The sequence below is a fragment of the Eretmochelys imbricata genome, chromosome 7 (assembly GCF_965152235.1).
Source record: "Eretmochelys imbricata isolate rEreImb1 chromosome 7, rEreImb1.hap1, whole genome shotgun sequence".
NCBI classification, from domain to species: Eukaryota; Metazoa; Chordata; order Testudines; family Cheloniidae; genus Eretmochelys; species Eretmochelys imbricata.
The window spans coordinates 105,201,837-105,215,595 of record NC_135578.1 but is presented as its reverse complement, the minus strand read 5'-3'; positions in this window follow the sequence as shown (position 1 = coordinate 105,215,595).

Here is a 13,759-nt window from a genome sequence, read left to right as displayed (position 1 = left end):
GATCATCCCCGATAGTTGTTTGTCTAACCTGTTCTTAAAAATCACTGATGGGATTTCACAACTTCCCTTGGAAACCTGTTCCAGTGCTTAACTATCCCCTGTGACAAAGTCAGACCTAACAGCTATAAAAGAGTGGGGAATGCCAGATATGTAAGTCCTAGGATGGTGAAGGCCCTTTTACCTTTGAACTGAAAAGAGGTTACCTCAGGTTAATTAGAGACACCTGAGTCCAATTAAGGGCTGCCAGTGACCTTTAAAAATCCCTCCTCTGTTGAGACAGTTGGAGCTGTGAGAAGAAACAAATTGCAATAGGGTTAGAACCACCATGGAGTAAAGGCTTCTAAGTGGAGGCTGTTCTCCCTCTAGGGGCAACATTGAGTTTACTTCGGTTTTCGGGGAGGGCTGATAACCCGAAACCAGCATAATAAATCAGTGCTCTGGTGGGAGTAGGGAGATCTATTTCTTTTGCATTGCAGGTTATTTTGATTCAGAGAACTACTTGGGCCTACCCTGAGGCCCACTTATAATAGTATAAATAAACCAAAGTTAAGAATTAAAAACCTCCAGAGTAGGACTGATTTCATTCAACCCTCCCCCTTGCCCCACCACCAGAGGGGAAAACACAGAGGCTGATGTGGCAAGAAGAGGTGCCTTTCCACACCTCGTAGTCAGAAAGTTTTTTGATACCTAACCTAAATCTAATTTGCTGCAGATTAAACCAATTACTACTTGTCCTATCTTTAGTGGACATGGAGAACTGTCTTCTTTATAACAGCCCTTAACATATTTGAACACTGTATCATGTCCCCCCTCAGTCTTCTTTTCTTTTTCTTTTTTCAAGACTAAACATGGAATAATACATCAGTCATCTTAACTTCAGTTCCAGGAAAGACAATAGGGCAAAAAAATCAACCAACCAGTTTTTAAGCATCTAGAAGATAAGGTGATAAGTAACAGTCGAGATGGATTTGTCAAGAACTAATATCCTTTTTTGACAGGGTAACAAGCCATGTGGATAGGGGGGAAGCAGTAGATAGAATATCTTAACTTTAGTAAGACTTTTGTTACTGTTTCACATGTCCTTCTCATAAATAAACTAGGGAAATATAGCCAGATGAAACTACTATAAGGTGGGTGCACAACTGGTTGGAAGACCTACTCAGAGTAGTTACAATGGTTTACAGCCAAACTGGAAGGGTATATTGAGTGAGGTCCCACAGGGATCTGTCTTGGGTCCAATCCTATTCAATATAGTCATAAATGATTTGGATGATTGCATAGTTTGTGAATGATACCAAGCTGGGAGGGGTTGCAGACACTTTGAATGACAGGATTAGACTTCCAAAGGATCTTGACAAACTGGAGAAATGGCGTGAAATAAATAGGATGAAATTCAATAAGGACAAATGTCAAGCTCTACCCTTAAAAAGGAATAATCAATTGCACAAATACAAAGTGGAAAATGACAGCCTAGGAAGGAGTACTGCAGAAAAGGTTCGGAAGGTTAGACTGGATCACAAACTAAATATGAGTCAACAATGTAATACTGTTGCAAAAAAAGCAAACATCATTCTGCAATGTATTAGCAGTGTTGGTAAGCAAGACACAAGAAGTAATTCTTCCACTCTACTCAGCACGGATAAGACCTCAGCTGGAGTACTGAGTCCAGTTCCGAACACCACACTTCAGGAAAGATGTGGAAAAATTGGAGAAAGTCCAGAGTCCAAAAACAAAACAAAAAAAAAGATTAAAGGTCTAGAAAACATGACCTACAAGGAAAGATTGAAAAAAGTGGTTTTGTTTAGCCTAGAGAAGAGAAGACGAGGGGTGAGGGGGAACATAAGTCTTCAAGTACTTAAAAAGTTCTTATAAAGAGGAGGGTGATCATTTGTTGTCCTTATGCACTGAGAACAGGACAAGATATAATGGGCTTAAATTGCAGCAAGGGAGATTTAGGTTAGACATTATGAAAGTCTTAATTGTCAGGGCAGTTAAGCACTGAAACAAATTACGAAGGAGGTTGTGGAATTTTCATCATTGGAGGATTTTAAGAACAGGTTAGACAAACATCTGTCAGGGATGGTCTAGATAATACTTAGTCCTGCATCAGTGCAGGGATCTGGCCAAGATGATCTATCAAGGTACCTTCCAGTCCTACATTTCTGTGCCCATTTTTTTTTAAACCTTTCCTTGTAGATCAGGTTTCATAAACTCTTATTTTTGTTGCTCTCCTCTGGACTCTCTGCAATTTGTCTACATCTTTTCTCAAGTGTGGTGCCCAGAACTGGACATAGTGCTCTATAAGTATTGGTAGGATTTGTAATGGCCACTGAATTTGCCATACATGGATTTTAAATCACAGCTAAGAACCTCAATGCTTTTTAAAGGCAGTTCATGTGTGCATTGGTCAGTTTTACAAACTAATACAGACATGACCTTAGGGAACTGATTCTCTCTCCTGAGTTCTTATAATGAACTAAACTACTGAGAGAGCTGTTTCTTCCTTTGAAACTACAGTTGTAACTATTTGACTGCTTTCTTTTGCAAGATCTCTATGTATGGAACTCTCAGTGACTTCTATTTTGGGACTGCAGAACATTCTTCTGCTTTCATGCACTTTGTCTTCAATTTGCAAATGTAAGGGAAGAGATTTGAACCAGGAGAAAAAGGGAAAGGCATTCAATTATGCAAAAAGAGTGGCTGTGTAAGTGACTCTCTCTTTACATCTCTCCCTATGGTTCACTGGATGTCAGTATTAGTTATTCAAAGTATCCATGAATAGAAGGTGAAGTAAGCCCTTTTAAAGGTACATTTTTACAGATAAGCTGAACCTAGCAGTTGGGCTGTGTGTAGTCACACCAAATTGGAATACGTATAGTCAGTCACATTGGAGCCAGCTGGAATTCAACCCAGTTTGGTAGCTGTCAAGGCTCCTTCCCCACTCTGAACTCTAGGGTACAGATGTGGGGACCTGCATGAAAAATCCCCTAAGCTTATTTTTTACCAGCTTAAGTTAAAACTTCCCCAAGGTACAAACTATTTTACCTTTTGCCCGTGGACTTTATTGCTGCCATCTCCAAGCATCTAACAAATATATAACAGGGAAAGAGCCAGCTTGGAAACATCTTTCTCCCCAAAATCCTCCCCAAACCTTACACCCCCTTTCCTGGGGAAGGCTTGATAAAAATCCTCACCAATTTGCATAGGTGAACACAGACCCAAACCCTTGGATCTTAAGAACAATGAAAAAGCAATCAGGTTCTTAAAAGAAGAATTTTAATTGAAGAAAAAGTAAAAGAATCACCTCTGTAAAATCAGGATGGTAAATACCTTACAGGGTAATCAGATTCAAAACATAGAGAATCCCTCTAGGCAAAACCTTAAGCTACAAAAATACACAAAAACAGGAATATACATTCCATTCAGCACAGCTTATTTTATCAGCCATTTAAACAAAACAGAATCTAATGCATATCTAACTAGATTGCTTATTAGCCCTTTACAGGAGTTCTGACCTGCATTCCTGCTCTGGTCCTGGCAAAAAAAAAAAACAAAAAAAAACACACACACACAGACAGACAGTACCCTCCCCCCCCGCCCCTCCCAGCTTTGAAAGTATCTTGTTTCCTCATTGGTCCTTTTGGTCAGATGCCAGCAAGGTTGTCTTAGCTTCTTAACCCTTTACAGGTGAAAGGGTTTTTCCTCTGGCCAGGAGGGATTTAAAGGTGTTTACCCTTCCCTTTATAGTTATGAGATTAGCGATGGACAAAATCACTACATCTGACAGCTATTCAGTGTGCAGTGAATTCGTATTCTCTGTCCATTTTTTAGGGTGAGATTGTGCCATTTAAGCCTAGCACATGGAAAGGGGTGTGGAAAAGCTTTCCTTCCTCAGCAGGAGCACCAGGGGATATGTTACCTCAGAGAGACAGTATGACCCATGGGGCTGAAGGGCATGGCCGCTAATGCACCTCTTTGTAGTTTGTCCATGTCAAGGTTCCTCCCCCACTCTGAACTCTAGGGTACAGATGTGGGGACCTGCATGAAAAACCTCCTAAGCTTATCTTTACCAGCTTAGGTCAAAACTTCCCCAAGGTACAAAATATTCCACCCTTTGTCCTTGGATTGGCTGCTACCACCACCAAACTAATACTGGTTACTGGGGAAGAGCTGTTTGGAAACGTCTTTCCCCCCAAAATACTTCCCAAAACCTTGCACCCCACTTCCTGGACAAGGTTTGGTAAAAAGCCTCACCAATTTGCCTAGGTGACTACAGACCCAGACCCTTGGATCTTAAGAGCAATGAACAATCCTCCCAACACTTGCACCCCCCCTTTCCTGGGAAATGTTGGATAAAAAGCCTCACCAATTTGCATAGGTGATCACAAACCCAAACCCTTGGATCTGAGAACAATGAAAAAGCATTCAGTTTTCTTACAAGAAGACTTTTAATAAAAATAGAAGTAAATAGAAATAAAGAAATCCCCCCTGTAAAATCAGGATGGTAGATACCTTACAGGGTAATTAGATTCAAAACATAGAGAACCCCTCTAGGCAAAACCTTAAGTTACAAAAAAGATACACAGACAGAAATAGTTATTCTATTCAGCACCAGTTCTTTTCTCAGCCATTTAAAGAAATCATAATCTAACACGTACCTAGCTAGATTACTTACTAAAAGTTCTAAGACTCCATTCCTGTCTATCCCCGGCAAAGACAGAATATAGACAGACCCACTGACCCTTTGTTTCTCTCCCTCCTCCCAGCTTTTGAAAGTATCTTGTCTCCTCATTGGTCATTTTGGTCAGGTGCCAGCGAGGTTACCTTTAGCTTCTTAACCCTTTACAGGTGAGAGAAGCTTTCCCCTGGCCAGGAGGGATTTCAAAGGGGTTTACCCTTCCCTTTATATTTATGACACGCCCCCCAAATCTCAGCTAGGGTGAAACACTGGCTGGGATTTCTTCCTGGAGCTCTAGGAAAAACAGAGTTAATAAGACACATGCATCTCTAAATATACTACCAAGTACATAAAGACTAACAATATTTTCTACATCTCAAGGACGATTTTAACCAGTTAATTCTGGGAAACCTTCACGGGAGAGTGCATCAGCCACTTTGTTAGAAGCTCCTGAGATGTGTTGGATGTCGAAATCAAAATCTTGGAGAGCTAAACTCCACCGAAGAAGTTTTTTGTTAGTTTCTTTGACGGTGTGAAGCCACTTCAGTGCAGCATGGTCGGTTTGCAGGTGGAAACGCCGTCCCCAAACATATGGGCGTAGCTTTTCCAGAGTGTAGACAATGGCGTAACATTGTTTTTCAGTGACTGACCAGTTGCTTTCCCTCTCAGACAGTTTTTTGCTGAGAAACACTACAGGGTGGAATTCTTGATCAGGTCCTTTCTGCATTAAAACTGCTCCCACACCATGCTGGGACGCATCTGTGGTTACTAGGAACGGTTTGTCAAAGTCTGGGGCCCTTAGTACAGGGTCAGACATGAGTGTCGCTTTAAGCTTGTTAAAGGCCTTCTGACACTTTTCTGTCCACTGAACAGCATTTGGCTGTTTCTTTTTGGTTAGGTCTGTCAGTGGGGCGGCGATTTGGCTGTAGTGCGGTACAAATCATCTGTAATAACCGGCCAAGCCTAAGAAGGATTGAACCTGTTTCTTTGACTTTCGGACGGGCCACTGTTGGATGGCATCCACTTTGGCCTGTAGGGGGCTGATAGTTCCTTGACCCACCTGGTGTCCAAGGTAAGTCACTCTGTTTAGGCCTATTTGACACTTCTTAGCCTTAACAGTTAGTCCTGCCTCCCTTATGCGCTCAAGGACTTTGTGTAGATGTTCCACGTGGTCTGCCCAGGAATCCGAAAATATGGCCACGTCGTCAAGGTAGGCGACTGCATATTCTCCTAATCCCGCTAGGAGACCATCTACAAGTCTTTGGAAGGTGGCAGGTGCATTTCGCAGCCCGAAAGGGAGTACATTAAATTCATACAGCCCGAGATGTGTGGTGAAGGCTGACCTTTCCTTGGCAGATTCATCTAGCGGTACCTGCCAGTACCCCTTGGTTAAGTCCAAGGTAGAGATGAACTGGGCCCGTCCCAGTTTCTCTAATAGTTCATCTGTGCGGGGCATTGGATAGTTGTCTGGGCGAGTTACAGCATTTAGCTTACGGTAGTCCACGCAAAAACGTATTTCCCCATCTGGTTTGGGAACTAGAACCACTGGAGATGCCCATGCACTTTCAGAGGGGCGGATTACACCCATCTGTAACATATCCTGGATCTCTCGTTCTATAGCAGTTTTAGCTTGAGGAGACACCCGGTAAGGTTGGACCCTAATTGGGTGAGCATTACCTGTGTCAATGGAGTGGTATGCCCGTTCAGTCAGTCCTGGGGTGGCTGAGAACGTTGGCGCGTAGCTAGTGCACAGCTCCTGGATCTGCTGTCGCTGCATACGCCCAAGGGTCATGGAGAGGTTCACCTCTTCCACACCACCAGCACATTTCCCTTCATAGTAGACACCTTCAGGCCACTCAGCGTCGTCTCCTCCCTGGGCTGTAAACTGACAAACCTTTAATTCTCTGGAATAAAAGGGCTTTAGAGAATTAATATGATACACCTTAGGCTTTCGGTTGGAGGTGGGGAATGCTATGAGATAATTAACAGCTCCCAGGCGCTCCTGGACCGTGAATGGCCCTTCCCACGATGCTTCCATTTTATGGGCCTGGAGCGCCTTTAAGATCATGACCTGGTCCCCTACTTTGAAGGAACGCTCTCTGGCATGTTTATCATACCAGGCTTTTTGCTCTTTTTGAGCATCCTGTAAGTTTTCTTTAGCAAGGGCTAAAGAGGTTCGGAGGGTGTTTTGTAGGTTGGTTACAAAGTCCAGAATGTTAGTTCCTGGAGAAGGTGTAAATCCCTCACCAACTGCAATGGCCCCTTAACCTCACGGCCATATACAAGTTCAAATGGGGAAAACCCTAAACTGGGGTGTGGTACAGCTCTGTAGGCAAAGAGCAACTGCTGCAACACTAGGCCCCAATCATTGGAGTGCTCATTTATGAATTTACGTATCATGGCCCCCAAAGTTCCATTAAACTTCTCCACCATGCCATTTGTTTGATGGTAGTAAGGAGTGGCAACCAAGTGATTTACCCCATGAGCTTCCCAAAGGTTTTCCATAGTTCCTGCCAGGAAATTAGTCCCTGCATCTGTGAGGATGTCAGAGGGCCAACCTACCCTGGCAAAAATGTCTGCTAGTGCCTGGCACACACTTTTAGCCCTGGTGTTGCTTAGAGCTACTGCTTCCGGCCATCAGGTGGCAAAATCCATGAAAGTCAGTATGTACTGCTTTCCTCTGGGTGTCTTTTTCGGAAAAGGGCCCAGAATATCCGCAGCTACTCGCTGAAATGGAACTTCAATGATGGGGAGTGGCTGGAGAGGGGCTTTGACCTGGTCTTGGGGTTTTCCCACTCTTTGGCACACCTCACAAGACTGGACATAGGTAGAAACATCCTTGCCCATTCCCTCCCAGTGGAATGATCCCCCCAAATGGTCTTTGGTCCTGTTCACCCCAGCATGGCCACTAGGGTGATCATGGGCTAAGCTCAAGAGCTTGGCCCGGTATTTAGTTGGAACTACCAACTGTCTCTGAGGATGCCAGTCTTCCTGGTGTCCCTCAGAAAGAGTTTCCTTGTATAAAAGTCCTCTTTCTACAACAAACCTGGATCGATTAGAAGAGCTGAGAGGTGGTGGGTTGCTCCGTGCCGCTGTCCAAGCTCTCTGGAGGCTTTCATCTGCTTCCTGTTCGGTCTGGAACTGTTCCCTTGATGTTGGAGACATCAGTTCCTCATGGGATTGTGGACCTAGGCTTGGTCCCTCTGGAAGCGATATAGGGGATGGAGCTGTTTCTGTTGACTGAACCGCTCTCTGCTGGTGCACTATGTTGGGATTCAGGCTCCGGCTGAGCCTCTTGTGTAGGGTTATCGGCTGCTGCCAGTTCAAGTTCGGTGGGGCCCTCTGGTGTTGAAGTTGCAAGTACTGGATTCAGTGGTGACACTGGGTCTGGTGTTGGTTGTTCGGCTGGTTCCGGTTCTGGGACTGGTTCCATCTGGGTCTCTGGGACTGGATCCACTACTGCTGTTGCAGACATTGGCCTGGGGTCCGGGTCCATCACCTCTGACCTGGTCCTGATAGAAGTTTCCGGAACAGAGCTAGGCCTCATGGCTTGTTTAGCCTGGCTGTGGGTGACCGTTCCCACCCTCTTGGCCTGCTTCACATGATTGGCCAAGTCTTCCCCCAACAGCATGGGGATGGGATAATCATCATAGACTGCAAAAGTCCACGTTTCTGACCAGCCCTTGTACTGGACAGGCAACTTGGCTGTAGGCAAATTGAAAGAGTTGGACTTGAAGGGTTGAATCGTCACTTGGATCTCTGGGTTGATTAAATTGCGGTCCACTAAGGAAGCATGGAAAGCTGACACTTGTGCTCCGGTGTCCCTCCACTCTCACAGTTTCCCTCTGCTCCAAGGGTATCTGGGAGGTATCTGGGCCTGCGGACCTCTGGTGTGATTCCGGTGCAATGAACTGTAATCTGTTGGGGTTCTTGGGGCAGTTGGCCTTTACATGCCCAGCTCGTTACATTTAAAACATCGTCCAGCTGATGGGTCACTGGGGCGAGGTGGGTTGCTGGAGAATGGGGTGGTGGGACGATAAGGGGTCTGGAGGGTTCTTTGGGAGGTAGGTGGGGCCTTGGGCGGCCCCCAGTAATAGGGTGTGGTCTGGGGTTGTCCCTTCTGGTCTCCGTTCCAACTGTGACCAGTTTTCTTCTTTTCTGCCACCTCCACTCATCTGGCTCCAATCTCTCCTGCCTCGATTACAGTTTTGGGCTTCCCATCTAGGATGTATCTTTCTATTTCCTCAGGAACACCCTCTAAGAATTGCTCCATTTGCATTAGGAAGGGCAAATTTACTGGAGATTCAACACTTGCTCCTGATATCCAGGCTTCCCAATGTTTCACAATGTGGTAGGCATGTTGGGTAAATGACACGTCTGGTTTCCACCTTAGGGCTCTGAACCTCCGACGAGACTGCTCGGGTGTTATCCCCATTCTGACTCTCGCCTTGGATTTAAACAGTTCATACTTGTTCATGTGTTCTTTAGGCATTTCAGCTGCCACCTCAGCTAAGGGTCCACTGAGCTGCGGCCTCAGCTCTACCATGTATTGGTCAGTAGAGATGTTGTACCCAAGGCAGGCCCTTTCGAAGTTTTCTAGGAAGGCCTCAGTATCATCGCCTGCCTTGTAGGTGGGGAACTTTCTGGGATGGGAAGTGGTACTCGGAGAAGGATTACTAGGGTTTGTTGGGATATTCTGCTGAGCCTTTATCTTCTCCATCTCCTCCACATACTTCCTCTCTTTTTCCATCTCCTCCAGTTCTTTGTCCCTTGCTTCCATAGCGCTCCTGTGAGCAGCCGCTTGGTGTTGTTCTGCCTCTCTCGCTGCCTCCCTTTCTTGTTCCTTCTCCTCCTTCTTCAGCCGCATGAGTTCTATCTGTCTTTCATGTTCCCTTTGTCTTTCCTCAGCCTGAAATCTGGCTAATTCCAGCTTTAGTCGAGCCATGGATTTTGTCATTCTAACCTCTCCATTTTTAACTAACTTTACACCCAAGGTTTAGAAATAAACAAACAAAACTTGGCTGTAAAATTTTGCTGTGCTGGAATAGAATACCTATTCTCTGATAGTGATTGTCAGCCTACAGAAAAAGACAATTCCCTTGTCTCTGCTCTGGGCCCAAATCAAAGCAAAAAACCTCCAACTACTTGGAAATCTGCTTACCAGCAGCCCAAAGGGAAAAAAAAAAATCCTTTTTAAACTTGTGCTCCTTGTAAAAAATCAAAATCCTAAAAAAAAAAAAAAAACCCCTGACCTTTTTGTCTCCAGGCAAATGGGTAGAACACCCCCTCCCTATTTACTTTTAGGGAAAAAAAAAAAAAAAAAAACCTCTGGATTGGAAGACTGTGAATTTCCCTGCAGGAGTTAAGTACCCTGCCTCCAGGCAAAGAAAACCTGCAATTCACAAAGATTTTGTCTCAGCTCTGGCTCCAAAGCAGAGAGAAAACAAGCTGCTTTTCTAGCAGCTCCAAAGGAAAAAAAAATTCCTTTTTAAAATCTGTATTTCTAGTTCAAAAAATCTCAACTGGATCTCAAAATGATTTCAGGTTAATCCCACCACTCTGCCACGATGTCAAGGTTCCTCCCCCACTCTGAACTCTAGGGTACAGATGTGGGGACCTGCATGAAAAACCTCCTAAGCTTATCTTTACCAGCTTAGGTCAAAACTTCCCCAAGGTACAAAATATTCCACCCTTTGTCCTTGGGTTGGCCGCTACCACCACCAAACTAATACTGGTTACTGGGGAAGAGCTGTTTGGAAACGTCTTTCCCCCCAAAATACTTCCCAAAACCTTGCACCCCACTTCCTGGACAAGGTTTGGTAAAAAGCCTCACCAATTTGCCTAGGTGACTACAGACCCAGACTCTTGGATCTTAAGAGCAATGAACAATCCTCCCAACACTTGCACCCCCCCTTTCCTGGGAAATGTTGGATAAAAAGCCTCACCAATTTGCATAGGTGACCACAAACCCAAACCCTTGGATCTGAGAACAATGAAAAAGCATTCAGTTTTCTTACAAGAAGACTTTTAATAAAAATAGAAGTAAATAGAAATAAAGAAATCCCCCCTGTAAAATCAGGATGGTAGATACCTTACAGGGTAATTAGATTCAAAACATAGAGAACCCCTCTAGGCAAAACCTTAAGTTACAAAAAAGATACACAGACAGAAATAGTTATTCTATTCAGCACCAGTTCTTTTCTCAGCCATTTAAAGAAATCATAATCTAACACGTACCTAGCTAGATTACTTACTAAAAGTTCTAAGACTCCATTCCTGTCTATCCCCGGCAAAGACAGAATATAGACAGACCCACTGACCCTTTGTTTCTCTCCCTCCTCCCAGCTTTTGAAAGTATCTTGTCTCCTCATTGGTCGTTTTGGTCAGGTGCCAGCGAGGTTACCTTTAGCTTCTTAACCCTTTACAGGTGAGAGGAGCTTTCCCCTGGCCAGGAGGGATTTCAAAGGGGTTTACCCTTCCCTTTATATTTATCACAGTCCAGTAGATGTCTCCATTCTCACTGAACATCCTCCTCTTTGTTCCTTCCATCCCTCTCTGGGACACTGTGCATTGGGATGGAGCAGCCTCTACACTCCCCAGAATACGGAGGCTGCAATTTTGCTGGATCCTCACAAAGCCTATACAATGGGGAAGGTTCTTTACACCCTCCTCCTTCTTCAACATAAGCTCCAGGCAGAATCTGGTCCTTAGTGGACTAGTATCCATACCATTAAACCTTAATAGGCATCCTTGATGAAAGTCTGAGCAGAGGCACCAAGGACAGGATGATCCCAGAAAGTGAACTACCCTTTCAGTCCTAATCATAGTCCTACTACCTCAGGCCTGAGGCACCTGTGGGGAAATGCAAACAGCTGCAATCTGTTCTGTGGATTAATAGAGAATGTCACTCTCCAGGATCGTTAATTCTGCATCTTTTGTGGCTAGTAAATTTACTGCTAAAATATAAGAACATTTTGTGAGTTCCTCAAACAAATGTGGACACCTACACATATGTTAATACTTCTCAAAGCAGCATTAACTTCACATGTGCATCTACAACCCCTGAATAATGTGTGGGGGCATTCCAGACACTGGCTGCAAAGTGACTTCATTGAATGATTCTGCCTGATGGGGGGGAGGAGGGGCACATAGATACCAGTAATAGGGCCTTGAGATACACAGCGATGGACTTGACTATCCTCATAGATCTGCACTCTACACAGGGTTTCTCAGCCACACCCTGTGCCCCCTCCTAATGCTACAAATCCCTCTGCTTTGAGAAGAAAATGCTGGTAAAACTCCATTAGGTCAAACTCATGGAGTTATTATTTTTTGTATAACTGCAGTGCCTAGGAACCCAAGTCATAGACCAGGTCCCTGTTGCCCTAGGTGCTGTACAAATTCAGAACAAAAAGATAGTCCCTGCCCCAAGGACCTTGCAATCCAAGTATAAGACAAGAGACAACAGAATGATACAGACAAATGGGGTAGTACAAAAAAACAATGAGACCACATCAGTCAGCATGATAGGCAGTGGTGTCAGCTCACCAGCGGTCTAAATGTTGTCAGGTTTTTGTAGGCCTCACCACAGAATAGATATTTAAGGAGGGTTTTGAAGGAGGATAATGAGCTAGTTTCACAAATATTTACAGGGAGATCCTCCCAAGCATGAGGGACATGGGGAAAAGCGTGAAGGTACTTGTTTGAAAATTTCATAAGTGAGTGACAGGCTGACATTGGGGGGGTGAATATAGGCCATAATGCTTATTCAATATAGAAACATCTCTTTACTTCTCACAATATGTATCTTTGTATAGTATGTGTAACATGGTCCCTGTTATTCTCCTGTAGCTATTACACCTGCATAACTCCCACCAAATTCTGGACTGGGCCCTAAATAAGCTTTAAACAAACTGAGGGACAATATAACAAAGATAAAAGTGATATCCCTTAAGAGTTTACTACTATCACAGCTCTTATATTCACTTTTATAATGGAAAAAATCTGCTACTAAACTTAGGATCAAATATGGCAGATCACTTACAGCTGTTTTCTCCTCAGTTCATTTTTAATTACAATCTATCATACATGCCAGATTAATGGAACAAAGTGCAGTCACTTTACCATTAATCTTCCTTAAACTAGAAAAATTTGGTGACAATACTAAAATCATATTTCATACGTGATTTATTTGAGGAGGTCAAGCTTGGAATCGCAACAGGAACAATATTTCTTGTTATTATACCCAATCATGTGTAAACTCCTCCCTGCCTGCTTGTCTGTGGCTGTTACAGGCATGAAAAATACATATAAGGCCATGCTGAAATAGTATTGGAAAGCACTGGTAGCTCAGAACAGAAGTGTACTGAAGAAGCAAAGCAGGATTAACTAAATTCCACAAAACTAGCCAAATTCCACAGATAATCCTTAATATACTGGAAAATAATTAAAACCTTGCAGTTTCTGAGTAGATTATTGGACTTTGTTTTTTACCATGCTAAGTAAAGCTCTTACTTTTCAAAACTTCAACCATGGGCCAATCTGGGTAAAAACACAAAATGCCTGTTAAAAAATAGCTCTGTGTGTGCATGGGAGGGTCAAATAGGCTATCACTTCAAGTTATATGCCTGGTCTTGAATGAACATATCCCTACTGCTCTCTACAACTGTGACCGTGAAGAGATCAGCACTGAAGGCTGACCAAGAGTCTGACTTGCAAGGCTTAACAATCCAATTTATAACCCTACGTGGAATATAAAGTCCACTCATTGTAAACTTTGTGCAAACAGAATTCTCAGCCCTAATTTATAAAGGTTTACTTTTGAAAAGCCTAATGGAACAGTGTTTACAGTATTTTTTACAAATGTGTACATACATTTTTCATGTCCGTTTGGATTTTAGGCTTAGATTCTCAGCTGCACCAAATGTGTGCTAAAGCTGTTAAAAGAGCGTGCCACAAACTCATTATTTGTGGCTTCCCTTATCTTGGCTCCAGCTCTATGCCTGCCCAGGCCCTGGTCTCCTGTGTCTATGGGCACATTCCTCATGCAGATGTCGACCACAAGGGGGGAATGTCCAGCTC